This window comes from Mesoplodon densirostris, chromosome 15, assembly GCF_025265405.1.
Source record: "Mesoplodon densirostris isolate mMesDen1 chromosome 15, mMesDen1 primary haplotype, whole genome shotgun sequence".
Taxonomy (NCBI): Eukaryota; Metazoa; Chordata; class Mammalia; order Artiodactyla; family Ziphiidae; genus Mesoplodon; species Mesoplodon densirostris.
Window position 1 is genome coordinate 8,049,516 of NC_082675.1, and position 13,445 is coordinate 8,062,960.

Consider the following 13,445-nt stretch of genomic DNA (forward strand, 5'->3'; position numbering starts at 1 on the left):
TATTAATACAATAGAATAATTGATATATTTATTAAATACATTGTTAAGTTAATATATCTATATTATCTTGTATTAAATATGTTAAATTATTTTGTTGTTTATTATTATTTTATTGTATTGAATATATTATATAGAACTCGAGAATTCCTTACAACAACCTGTCATATTAATATCACCATTTGAAAAAATTGAAGTGTAGTCGATTTACAATACTGTGTTAGCTTCAGGTGTATATCACCATTTTGCAGATGAGAAAAATGCACAGAGAGCCAGTAAGTAGTAGTACAGGACATTAAACCCAGTTGGTGGGTCTCCAGAGTCTGGGGCTCAACTACCACCAAAGTCACCCCTACCCCTGCATCAGAATCTCCAGAGGTTTTTTTTTTTTTTTTAAATTTTTATTTATTTATTTATTTTTGGCTATGTTGGGTCTTTGTTTCTGTGCGAGGGCTTTCTCTAGTTGCAGCGAGCGGGGACCACTCTTCATCGCGGTGCGCGGGCCTCTCACTGTCACGGCCTCTCCTGTTGCAGAGCACAAGCTCCAGACGCGCAGGCTCAGTAGTTATGGCTCATGGGCCTAGTTGCTCCATGGCATGTGGGATCTTCCCAGACCAGGGCTCGAACCTGTGTCCCCTGCATTGGCAGGCAGACTCTCAACCACTGCACCACCAGGGAAGCCCCAGAGGTATTTTTTTTAATGCAAGTTACTAAACCCCACCCAAACAGTTTAGTTTTAGCAAGTTTTTTGGGTAAAGTTTGAGAACCACCAAACTAGATGAGCTTTAGTTTTTAAGTACTTTTAGTCTTCTGCAGTGGTTAAGGTTGGCTGTACCCTTGGCCACTCAGTTGCAGTGTGACCTTGGGCAAACTACTTAACCTCTCTGAGCAACCAATACCCTTAGCAAAAATAAAGATATTACAAATACCTATTCATGGACCCTGAGTCTGGACACCCAGTCACCTTCCCGAGGCAGATTTTTAGGAGGGGTAAATCTGATGCCCAGCTGAAGAGGAAATCCCTTGCCTGTTCCTGCCCAAAATGGCCTCAAAGAATTCCCCACTTTCAGTTTGAAAAGAGAGCATTCTGTCAGAGCTCATCATGGTTGCTTGCCTCTATTTCCTTCCCCCATCTCTGCCTTACACTCTGATTGCTCTAGGTTTGAAACCCCTAAACTAATAATAATAAAAGAGCCATCGTCTCTTATTTATTTATTCATTTTTATTTATTATTTTTGGCTGTGTTGGGTCTTCGTTGCTACACGTGGGCTTTCTCTAGTTGCGGCGAGCAGGGGCTACTCTTCGTTGCAGTGCGCGGGCTTCTCACTGTGGTGGCTTCTCTTGTTGTGGAGCACAGGAGCTTCAGTAGATGTGGTGCGTGGGCTCAAGTAGTTGTGGCTCGCAGGCTCTAGAGCGCAGGCTCAGTAGTTGTGGTGCACGGGCTTAGTTGCTCTGCGGCATGTGGGATCTTCCCGGATCAGGGCTCGAACCCGTGTCCCCTGCATTGGCAGGCGGATTCTTAACCACTGCGTCACCATGGAAGTCCAGAGCCATCATTTCTTGAGCTCGTGCCTTTATAGACCAGTGCTTGTATACCTCTGATGATGGGAAGTGCCCTCCTTCTGTACCAGTTATTTCTAAGAGTTCAAAAGTTCAACTTCTATGGAGCTGGTATAGGCCTCCCTGTGACTCCTTCTATGTGTCACACAGAATGTGTGAAATCCCTCTGCTGCCCAGCCCTGGTGCCACCTCCACAGGACATCTGGAAGGCAGCATTAGTGAGTGATCCAAGGGCTTTCAGAGTCAAAGAATTGGGTGATGGAAGCAGGGGACTGGTTACAAGATTCAGAATTAGGGTTTGTGTTGATTTCAGAATGATTCTCTGTGCCTGAAGCTCAGAGACCATGTCCAGGGGAACCCTTGACCTGCCTCCCTGCTCCCCAGGCCCTGGGCTTTTAGGGCTTGCTCTTCTCCCTGGTCAGAAGCCATTGCTGGGACTGTGCGTTTGTGCTCATGCCTTTTACGGTTAGTGCTTTTTCTGTCCTGGCTAAGAAATCTTTGCCAACCCCAAGGTCAGGGAGATATTCACCTATGTTTTAAAATTTTTAAATGTAGATTTTTAAAAAGCTTTAGAGGGACCTCCCTGGTGGTCCAGCAGTTAAGACTCTGCGCTCCCAATGCAGGGGGCCCGGGATCAATCCCTAGTCAGGGAACTAGATCCCGCATGCTCTAGATCCCACATGCATGCATGCTGCAACTAAGACCCAGCATAGCCAAATAAATAAATTAATAATTTTAAAAAAGTTTTAAAAAATAAAAAGCTTTAGCGTTTTTGCTTGTATGTTTATGTCTATGATCCATCTCAAACTGATTTTTTTTTGTGTGTGTGTGTGGTATGCGGGCCTCTCACTGTTGTGGCCTCTCCCGTTGCGGAGCACAGGCTCCAGACGCGCAGGCTCAGCGGCCATGGCTCACGGGCCCAGCCGCTCTGCGGCATGTGGGATCTTCCCGGACCGGGACACGAACCCATGTCCCCTGCATCGGCAGGCGGACTCTCAACCACTGCGCCACCAGGTGAGTGGAGTAAAATTTCCCCATTGAAATGCATGGATCATTCTGTCAAAAATCAAGTGACAATACGTGAGGGTCTGTTTCTGGATTCTCTATTCTATTCCATTGCTCAATTTGCTAATATGCCAATATATACTTTCTTGATTACTCTAGCTTTAAAATGTGTTGAAGTCAAGTAGGTTAAGTCTTTCAACTTTGTCCTCCTTTTTCAAAGTTGGTTTGGCTATACTAGGTACTTTACATCTCTCTCTATATTTTGGGGTAAAATGTTGGGATAAATTTTGGAATACATACATGACTTGGGAATCATTGCATCTCTTAAAGGGGTGGGGTCTTCCTGGAAATCTAGCATCCTCCATTAGAAAAACAGGTTCGGGAATTCCCTGGCAGTCCAGTGGTTAGGACTCGGCGCTTTCACTGCCGTGGGCCTGGTTCAATCCCTGGTCAGGGAACTAAGATCCCACAAGCTGCGCAGAGCCACCAAGAAAAAAAAAGAAGAAAAATAGGACCAACTAGGTCAGACTGTAGAGACTGAGCACCTGGGTCAAGAAGGACTGTTATTAGTTAAATTGTGTCCTGTGTCCCCCCCAGTACCTCGGAGTGCCATCTTATTTGGAAACAGGGTCTTTAGAGAGGTAACCAAGTTAAAATTAGTTCATTACAGTGAGCCCTAATCCAATACGACTAGTGTGCTTATAAAAAGGGGAGATTTGGACACACAGGCAGGCCCAGGGAGAAGACGATATGAAGAGACACAGGGAGAAGATGGCCATCCACAAACCAAGGAGTGCCTGAGGCTTCCAGAAGCTGGGAGAGAGGCCTGGGTCAGATCTTTCCATGGAGCCTTCAGAGGGACCCTGGCCCTGCTGATCCCTTGATTTCAGACTTCTGGCCTCCCAAAGCATGAGACAATAAATTTCTGGTGTTCTTGGCCACCCAGTTTGTGGTACTTTGTTACAGCAGCCCTGGGAAGCTCATATACTTACCTTAGAGTAAGTTGAGGTGGGATCTTCAGTCAGCCAAGGGACTTGGTTTATCAGGGAGCTGCAAGTGTGTTCAAGATGTCAGCAGAGATTACAAAAAGACAAGCAGGTTTTGGAGCTAGGAGGTCCTCGATGAGAATCCCAGCTTTGTCAGTTTATAACTGTACCACTTTGGGCAAGCAACCCAACCTCTGTGAGCCCCACCTGTCAAATGGGAATAGTAATTAATGGGGTTTGGCAGAAAGGCTGCTATGAGTGTTCCACAAAAGAACATTTGTCTGGCAATGAGCACAATGCTCAATAAATGGTGGTTACTATTTTCCCTTTTGTGGGATGTGCTGTGCTCAAGGAAAGGGAATTGTTTCATTCCGAACCTGATGAATTGGCTAATCTGTGAGTATTCACGAAAGGCAGAAAATCAGTGAGAATCCAACCAGGAAAAACATACTACTAGAATAGGGGGATTTATGCAAAGAATTGCTTCCTAGGTAATGGAAGAACCATGGAAGCATGCAAACAGGGGAGGGAGGGTAAAGAACCTACAGATTAGCAACAGCAGGAAGGCCAGTACCACCCCTGGGATTGGAGGGACCAAGGGAGGAGGTGGTGTTTCTGGTACCCAGGAAGGACTGAGGTCACCTGACAGAAGGTAGACCCACAGTGGGCCTGTCTGGTGGGTGGTGGAGACATAGGAAATGTAGCTGCTACTGGAAATATTACCTGAGGCAGAGAGAAGGAGAAATACCCAGGCTTCTCCCTTCCTCCTGCCCACCAGGCTCCTATCACTGACTCCCATTGGTCAATCTATACAGGAAGTCAGTTGATGTGGCCGCCTGCAGAGGTTGGCCTCCCTGTGATACAGAGCTAAACAGAGGAAGGGCAAGGAATGGATTTGAGGGCAAACAAGCCCAGGCCCAACACCGGGGAGCTGGAGTTATATTTAATCTCTCTAAGCCTCAGATCCCCCATCTAGAAAATGGGGATAATGGTATCTATGAATATCTGCTCACAGAATAGCTGACTGCATAAAACAAGGTAACATGGAGAAACAGTTGAACCTGGTGCCTGGCATATAGTAGGCAGTACCCTGTAAATGTGAATGAATCATCTAATTAGCTGTTTTCTGCTCAGAGGATGAAAGGAAAGAAGAGGACAGGGGCCTGGGAATAAACTCAAGGGACTGGAGCAATGCTGGTGCTAGTGATATTTTTATCTTGCAGACGTGCCCATCTGTCCTCTTTCTGTTCTAAGCTGGTGACTGTCATTCTCCTTTTAGAAACCCTGAGTCAGGGCTCACCACACCAAGTTCAGGGTAGCCTCCACACTCCTTCAAAAGGACTTCAGTCCACTAGATTTTTAGTTGGTGTCTCTGCATCCAACTGCTGCCAAATTTTTTTTACCTCCCCCAGCCTGGGGCTGAACTGTTTCCAGGATCTCTCTTTGTATAATTAAAAAGAAAAATAGAACAGCAGATGTTGCCAAATACGTATTTAAAGTGACGCCCTGGGTTCAGGGAGTGAAAAATAAAAACATTTAAGGTTTAGATGAAAAGTCTCCATGCCCAGCTGTCTCCTGACCTTGGAATTTCTCCTCAGCCTGGCCGCCTTTAATCTCCTGCCCTGACTTGTAAAAGCCTTTTAGACCGAGGGCATTTATTTCCCAAAGAACTATTCCAGCCTAATCACATAAAAATGCCCAGCATCCCAGGAACGGCTTGTCAAGTGCAATGTGGTTCTGTGGTTCTCTCCAGAGGCCCTGGGGAAGGTGAGGAAATTGGGGCTCTGATCACCCTAGGAGTCACCCCTGAGGCTTTGCTTCCTTTCACTGTGCCCTTTCTCCACCACATCTAATCCATCAGAAAGCCCAGTCAACTGCAGCCCTACACGTTCTTAAAATCTGAGCTCTTCTTGTCAGCATCACCTCTTCCATCTTATCCAGGCCACCATCATCGCTCGCCTAGAGGTCTGCAGTAACCTGCTCCTTGACGTCTCTGCTTCTAAAGCCATTCTGTAACAGCAACCCCAAAAAATCTTTCTAAAACAAATCTGACCCTGTCCCTTCTCTGGTTGTATTATTTTCCCACGGCTGCTGTGACAAACTACACAACTTTGGTGACTTAAAAACAGTACAAATGTATTCTCCTACACTTCTGGAAGTCCGAAGTCCAAAATGAATCATAAGGAGCTAAGATTAAGGTGATGACAGGGCTGGTTCCTTCTGGAAGCTCTGAGGGGAAGTCCATTTCCTTGCCTTTTTCAGCTTCTGTACTCCCTGCCTTGTGACCCCTTCCTCCTTCTTCAAAGCGTATTAGTCCACTCTCTGCTCTTGTTGTCATATCTCCACTCTTGAGCCCTCCGGTCTACTTCTTATAAGGACCCTCGTGTTTACATTAGGCTCATCAGGACAATTCAGGATAATCTCTCCATCTCAAGCTCCCCCACTTTGCTACACAGCATGCAGGATCTTAGCTGCCCAATGAGGGACTGAACCTGTGCCCTCTGCAGTGGAAGCGTGGATTCTTAACCACTGTACCACCACGGGAAGTCCCTCAAGATTCTTGACTTGATCACATCTGCAAAGCCCCTTCTGCCATACGCAGTCATGTATTCACAGGTTCCAGGGATTAGGACGTGGATGTCTTCATGGGTCATTATTCAGCCTACCACACCTGCTTAAAGCCCTCCAATGGCCTTGCATCGGAGTTAGAATAAAACCCAAGCTCCTTACCCTTGAGGAAAGGTATGAGAAAGCTTCATCTGACCTAGTGCCTTCCTATTGCTCCAGCACCATGCTCTACCCCATTCCACCCCTTTTAGCTTACTTGCTTCTCACAGTTCTTCCCACAGCCAAGTCGACTCTTGTCTCAAGGTGTCTCTGCACATGCTGTTCCCTCTGCCTGATTGCGTTCCCCCAAAATCTTCACATGGCTGGCCACTTCCTCCCTTTCAGACTTTAGCTCAAGTCTAAAGAGACTTCTCAGAGAGGTCTTTCCCTGATTAATCCATCGCAGCCACCACTCCCGGCTGTCTCTCATATCACCTAGGTATACTTAATGTCAGCATAAGCACTTAATGCTACTGTTTTGTTGTTGTTGTTTTTAATTTGTTTACTTATTTATTGTCTTTCTCTTCCATTAGAATGTGAGCAAATGAGAGAGAAAAACCCTTCTTTGCCTTAGTCACTGCTGTATCCCCAGTGACTGGTACACAGTATCCTTGATAAATGTGTTTTGAATGGATGGATGGATGGATGGATGGATGAATGATGATGGTCTGGACGTCCAATCTGGTCTCAGGGCTTCAGTGTCCAGGATTCAGGCTCAGGATGGAGGTAGGTGAGAAGGGCAGGAGGGTACTTCCTGTGTGCCAGGCCCTGTGCTAGTCTTTCCTTTATGCAATTCAACATTGATTGAACACCTACTGTGTGCCAGGGCTAGTGCAAGTTACTTATTCATGCATTATTTATTCAATTCTAGGAGCATTTGAGTGCCTACTGAATGCTAGGCAATGTACATTTAATAAGCCTCTATTGTATACCACCTGCCCCAAATTAGTGCCTGGGTACACAGTAGTTAAATAAATGTCTGAATCAATGAATGCCCTCAAGGAGTCCCCAGTCTTCCTGCTAAAATGGCCTGTAAATAACTAACTCTAACACACAAAGATAAGCCTATAATATGGGTGTGTTCAGAGTGCGGAGGGGCCCCTTATCACCTGGGGCTGGCAGGTACCTTTCCCAGTCTTATCTTCTCACCTGGGAACTAGCTTTTTGAAGGTCAGGTAGACTCACCCCTCATTCACCTGCCTGTCCAGCCCCTGGGCACCCAGGAAGGATCTTGCCTGTAGCACGTGCTCAGTCAATGCCTGTTGATCCCCTACTGGCAGTGGTTCCTTCATTCATACCTCGGGCAAGAGGGCAGCAGCTCAGTCCTAACCCTGGTGCTGCTGGCAGTGAGCTGGGAGCCTCTGACAGGCTACCCACCCTCCCATTTGGCCTGACTTTTCCAGCCATCAGTGAAGGATTTGGTCTCCTTCCTTGGTGTAACACCTTGCCTGGACTTCTGTATAATCTATTCTTTTTTTTTTTTTTGCATTACACGGGCCTCTCACTGTTGTGGCCTCTCCCGTTGCGGAGCACAGGCTCCAGACGCGCAGGCTCAGCGGCCATGGCTCACGGGCCCAGCCGCTCAGCGGCATGTGGGATCCTCCCAGACCGGGGCACGAACCCGCGTCCCCTGCATCGGCAGGCGGACTCTCAACCACTGCGCCACCAGGGAGGCCCTGTATAATCTATTCTTATAAAAAGTCAGGCAATGAATAGAAATTGTTCAAGATTCAAATACTCACCATAAGGGATTTCCCTGGTGACCTAGTAGTTAGGATTCCAGGCTCTCACTGCAGTGGCCTGGGTTCAACCCCTGGTCGGGGAAGATCCTGCAAGACATGCAGCGCGGCCAAAAACCAGAACAAAACAAACCCTCACCATAGTCACAAGACTTTGCCTGATCTGACACTTTCCTTCCCTTCCGTTCTTCTTCTTTTTAAAAATAGTGGTAAAATATACATAACATAAAATTTACCATTTTAAAGTGTACAGTTCTGTGTCATTAAGTACATTCCCACTGTTATGCCACCATCACCAGCATCCTTCCCTTCTTTTTTAACAATAATTAAAAAATTCACTATTTGCTCATTGTCTTTTATTGGGGTCTTACAGTTAATGATCAGTTCGTCTGAATATTTACAAAGATAACTTTAATAATGTACCAATTGTTTTGATAAGAAATGGCTAATATGGAGTTTGGCATAGTAAAATGAAGTTGTGAAAATACTTTTTGGAGTTACTGGCATGCAAAGTAATAAAGATTGTGCCACTGTGAGCAAGTATAAAAATGAAGAAGAATACTATGCAGTTCTAAGCTTAAAAAAATAGGAAACAAACATATATATGGTTTAAAATAATAATATATTATTGTTATCAATTTAAGAAACAAAACTTTACCACTTTCACAGCAGCATTATTCACAATAGCCAAAAGGCAGAAACAATTCAAATGTCCATCAGTGGATGAATGGAAAAACAATGTGCTATATACATACCATGGAATATTATTCAGTCTTAAAAAAGAAGGAAATTCTGACACATGCTACAATGTGGATGAAACTTGAAGACATTGTGCTCAGTGAAATAAGCCAGTCACAAAAGGACAAATGTGGTGTGATTCCACTTATGTGAGGTACCCAGAGTAGTCAAGTTCATAGAAATGGAAAACAGAATGGTAGCTTCCAGAGGCTGGGTAGACGGGGATTTGGGGAGAGTTATTTACTCATTAGGTGTAGTTTCTGTTTGGGATTGTTTGGGCTGAATGTTTGTTTCCTCCTGAAACACTTTTTTTTTTTTTTTGCGGTATGCGGGCCTCTCACTGTTGTGGCCTCTCCTGTTGCGGAGCACAGGCTCCGGACGCGCAGGCTCAGCGGCCATGGCTCACGCGCCCAGCCGCTCCGCAGCATGTGGGATCCTCCCGGACCGGGGCACGAACCCGTGTCCCCTGCATCGGCAGGCAGACTCCCAACCACTGCGCCATCAGGGAAGCCCCTCCTGAAACACTTAAAAAATTTTATTTATTTATGGCTGCATTGGGTTTTCGTTGCTGCACATGGGCTTTCTCTAGTTGCGGCGAGTGGGGCTACTCCTCGTTGCAGTGCACGGGCTTCTCATTGTGGTGGCCTCTCTTGTTGTGGAGCACAGGCTCTAGGCACGCGGGCTCAGTAGTTGTAGCTTGTGGGCTCTAGAGCACAGGCTCAGTAGTTGTGGCACACGGGCTTAGTTGCTCTGCGGCATGTGGGATCCTCCCGGACCAGGGCTCGAACCCATGTCCCCTGCATTGGCAGGTGGATTCCTAATCACTGTGCCACCAGGGAAGCCCCGGAAGCCCCTCCCAAAACTCTTATGTTGAAGCCCTAACCCCCAGTGTGATAGAATCTTTGGAAGCTGATTAGGTTTAGATTAGGTCGTGAGAGCAGGATCCTTATGATGGAATTAGTGCCCTTTTAAGAGGGGGAGAGAGAGAAAGGTCCCTTTCCACACACATACTGAGGAAAGGCTCCACAAGCACATAGGGAGAAAGCAGCTGCTTACAAACCTAGAAGTGAGTCCTCACTGGGAAATGAATCTGCTGGCATCTTGACCTTGGACTTCCCAGCCTCCAGAACTGTGAGAAATAAATGTCTGTTGTTTACGCCACTCAGTCTATGGAATTTTGTTATACTGGCCCAAGATAACTAAGACGAGGATAATGAAAAAGTTCTAGAGTTGGATAGTGGTGACAGTTGCACAACAATGTGGATGTACTTAATGCTACTGAACTGTACACTTGAAAATGGTTCAAGGATAAATCCTATGTTATACGTATTTTGCCACAATTAAAAAAAAAGTGCTCACCTCAGTCTATTAAAGTTGGAACAATACAAAGGTTGGCATGGCCACTACACAAGGATGACATGCATATTTGTGAAGTGTTCCACTAAAAAAAATAAAGAAGAAAAAGAAAAAAGAACAATAGTAACAAGAAAAACCCTAACATTACCAGCATTTCTTATAGAAATTCTCCATCACCCCATCCCAGTCTCCTCCTCCTCACTCCCCAGAAGTAACTACTATCCTCAGTTTTGGATTTATCCTTTACTGTAACATTGCTTTTCTATATACACTGTTTACTTTGGCCTGTTTTTCAACTTTATATAGACTTTACTGTGTGCCTACTTCTGCAACTTGCCTTCCAGTTCAACGTTTTTTGGTCAGAGTCATCTTGTAGACACCAGGAGCTCTAGGTCATTCTTTTTCACTGCTGCACACTATTCCACCTTACAAGGTACCTGTCACAGGCTTCTTCAGAGCCTCTCCGCCTCCCCTCTCAGGTGATTTCCTCTGGCCACTTGTTTCATCCTAACCATTAATTACTATGTTGACCTATTCTGCGTGAGCTCTGACCAAATGGCCTCCATCTGGGCTTCCCTGTGTGACACTGAGTGACTGCCTAGGTGCTCACATGTGGGTAATGCTGAAGAAGGAAGTTTACACCCCATGGGGCAAACCTTTGATCAGGAGCCAGTAGATAATTCTTCTCCCTTCTTCCTCTCCCCAGAACTGTCCTAAGTTGCCATAGTAAATATGGCCTCTTCTTGGTACTCTCATTGACCTCTTTCCCTGCCTCACTCCCCCTTTTCTGCACTCTTGTTTCCTTGGACTGCACTTCCCAATAAAGTAGTACTGCAAACTTTTGATTCAGACTCCGCTTTCTGAGGAACCCAAGAAAGACATATCTGTAATGTGTCCACTCCCGTCGATGAACATTTGAGTTGTTCCAAGTTTTCTGAGATTGCATGCAATGCAGCGGGGGCTACCATCCTTGTTCATGCTTCCTGGTGCACTTGTGTCTGTTTCTCTAGAAGGTTCCTAGCACAGAACTGCAGGATCATAGATTGCATGTTCCTTCAGCTTTATCAGATACTGCCCAATTAGTTCTTAAAGTTCCTACTTTTTAAAAAAATTAATTAATTTATTCATTTTTTTGGCTGTGTTGGGTCTTCGTTTTGTGCAAAGGCTTTCTCCAGTTGTGGCAAGCAGGGGCCATTCTTCATCGCGGTGCGTGGGCCTCTCACTATCGTGGCCTCTCTTGTTGTGGAGCACAGCCTCCAGACACACAGGCTCAGTAGTTGTGGCTCACGGGCCCAGTTGCTCCGCGGCATGTGGGATCTTCCCAGACCAGGGCTCGAACCCGTGTCCCCTGCACTGGCAGGCAGATTCTCAACCACTGCACCACCAGGGAAGCCCGTAGAGTTCCTACTTATTTTTCCAGTTTATTTCATCCCTAACCCCCACCAGCAGCTCACTACATTTGGGTCATATGGGCCTTTTTTCAGTTCCTTTACTGTATGTGCTCCCCCATCATGAGGCCTTTGCATCTGCTATTTTTTCTGCTGAGAACACTTCCCCCACACTCAGCCTAACTCCTCAGAGCTCAGCTCTGTGCCTCACTTCCTTGGAACAGCTCCTTGACTTCCTCCTCAATCCCAGCCTGGGTCAACCCTCTCCTTGCCCCGCCCATTTTATATTGCTGTGATTCACTGATCCATTGCAATGTTCTATCTGTGCAACTGTTGGTACAAAGTCTCCCCTCTGCTAAGTTTCAATAGCCTGAAAGTCGTGACCACCATGTTTGTTTCAGCTTGTTGCCATATCTCTAGCACCCAACACCATGCCTGGCACATAGTAGGCAATTGATATTATTATTCTAATAGCTATTCTATGTTCTCACTCATCGAGCTCAGTGTGTAATTTTTCCAACATGTTTTAACGTTAATTAGCATCTACTGGGGCCAAGATCATGACAATGTAAACAAAATCCTGTTCCTTGAGGAACTCACGGATAAAGTTTAACAAACATTAATTGAGCTTGCTGGACCCTTACCTTTTTTTTTTTTTGCAGTACGCGGGCCTCTCACCGCTGTGGCCTCTCCCACTGCGGAGCACAGGCTCCGGACGCGCAGGCTCAGCGGCCATGGCTCACGGGCCCAGCCGCTCCGCGGCATGTGGGATCCTCCCGGACCGGGGCACGAACCCGCGTTCCCTGCCTCGGCAGGCGGACTCCCAACCACGGCGCCACCAGGGAAGCCCCCTCCCCCCCCCTTTTTTTTTGTGTGGTACGCGGGCCTCTCACTGTTATGGCCTCTTCCGTTGCGGAGCACAGGCTCCGGACGCGCAGGCTCAGCGGCCATGGCTCACGGGCCCAGCCGCTCCGCGGGCATGTGGGATCTTCCCGGCCGCGGCACGAACCCGCGTCCCCTGCATCGGCAGGCGGACTCTCAACCACTGCGCTACCAGGGAAGCCCCACAATCTATTATTTTTCCCATCATAAAAATGAGATTCAGAGAGGTGAAGTCACTTTCCCCAAAGGCACACAGCTCACAGGCTAAGCCTGAACTCTGGAAAAACACAGGAACCCATCATGCACTTTTTGCTGTGCACCTACTGAGTGCCTCGCGTTGGAAACAAAAGGAGCCTCAAACTTTGTTCCAGTTCCAAGAGTTGAAGATCTGGAAGGCTGGTAAGTTAACCCAGGTGAGTGGAGGACTCACAAAGCTGTATTCAGGTGTCTATGCTTTGCCGGGGGCAGACATTAAGCGCGCGATCGCTTGTGGGAGATGCTGACGTTGAGAATGGAGTCGAGGCTCAGGCTGACGAATCGATTTTAGAGATTAGGAGCAGAAGATGAAGTCCCCCTAGTTCATTTTGGGGCTGTTGGTGACCCAGAGGCCCACCAGTCCTTGCCCTGCCCCCAGAGCTGGCTCTGCACCCCACCCCCTTCTGCCCTAGGTCTCCAGCCTCCAGGCCATCAAGCTGGGAGATTTAGAAAGTGGCTAGTGACAGAGCGCTACCCGACCCCACCGAAAGCCACACTCACATGCAAATAGGGCCTCCCCCACCCCATCCAGCATTACCAGCTTGAGGGGCCTCCCACACTCCGAGGATCTGGGGTCTGGGGTGGGATGCGTGTTTGCAGGCCTCAGCTGCCAGCGTTGACAGCTGGTCCCCTGCCCCCTGGTGGCCCAGCGGCTCGGTTTCTGCCCAGCAGAACTCATGAACCCTGAACCCGGGAGGCAGTCTGGAATAGAGTGGAGAGCCTGGGCTTTGGAGCTAGAAAAGCGTAGAGCATTGCCTCCCCCAGGCCACCACCTTGTCTGTTGCACTTCAAGAGGGCCTCTTAGAACCCTTGCATCTTCTTCAAAGAGGTACACTTTAAGGTTTAGTTTATCAAGCTGAAAACAGACATATTTTGGAGTTTGTAGGACTCATTCATTCAACAGATGTTTGTTGAGTATATTTTATGAGCCC

General features: G+C 47.1%; 1 pseudogene; it reads left to right on the plus strand.

The window, feature by feature from the left end:
* The first annotated feature begins 9,984 nt into the window (after positions 1-9,984).
* Positions 9,985-10,080, plus strand: LOC132503361 (U6 spliceosomal RNA; annotated as a pseudogene).
* The last annotated feature ends 3,365 nt before the right edge of the window (positions 10,081-13,445 follow it).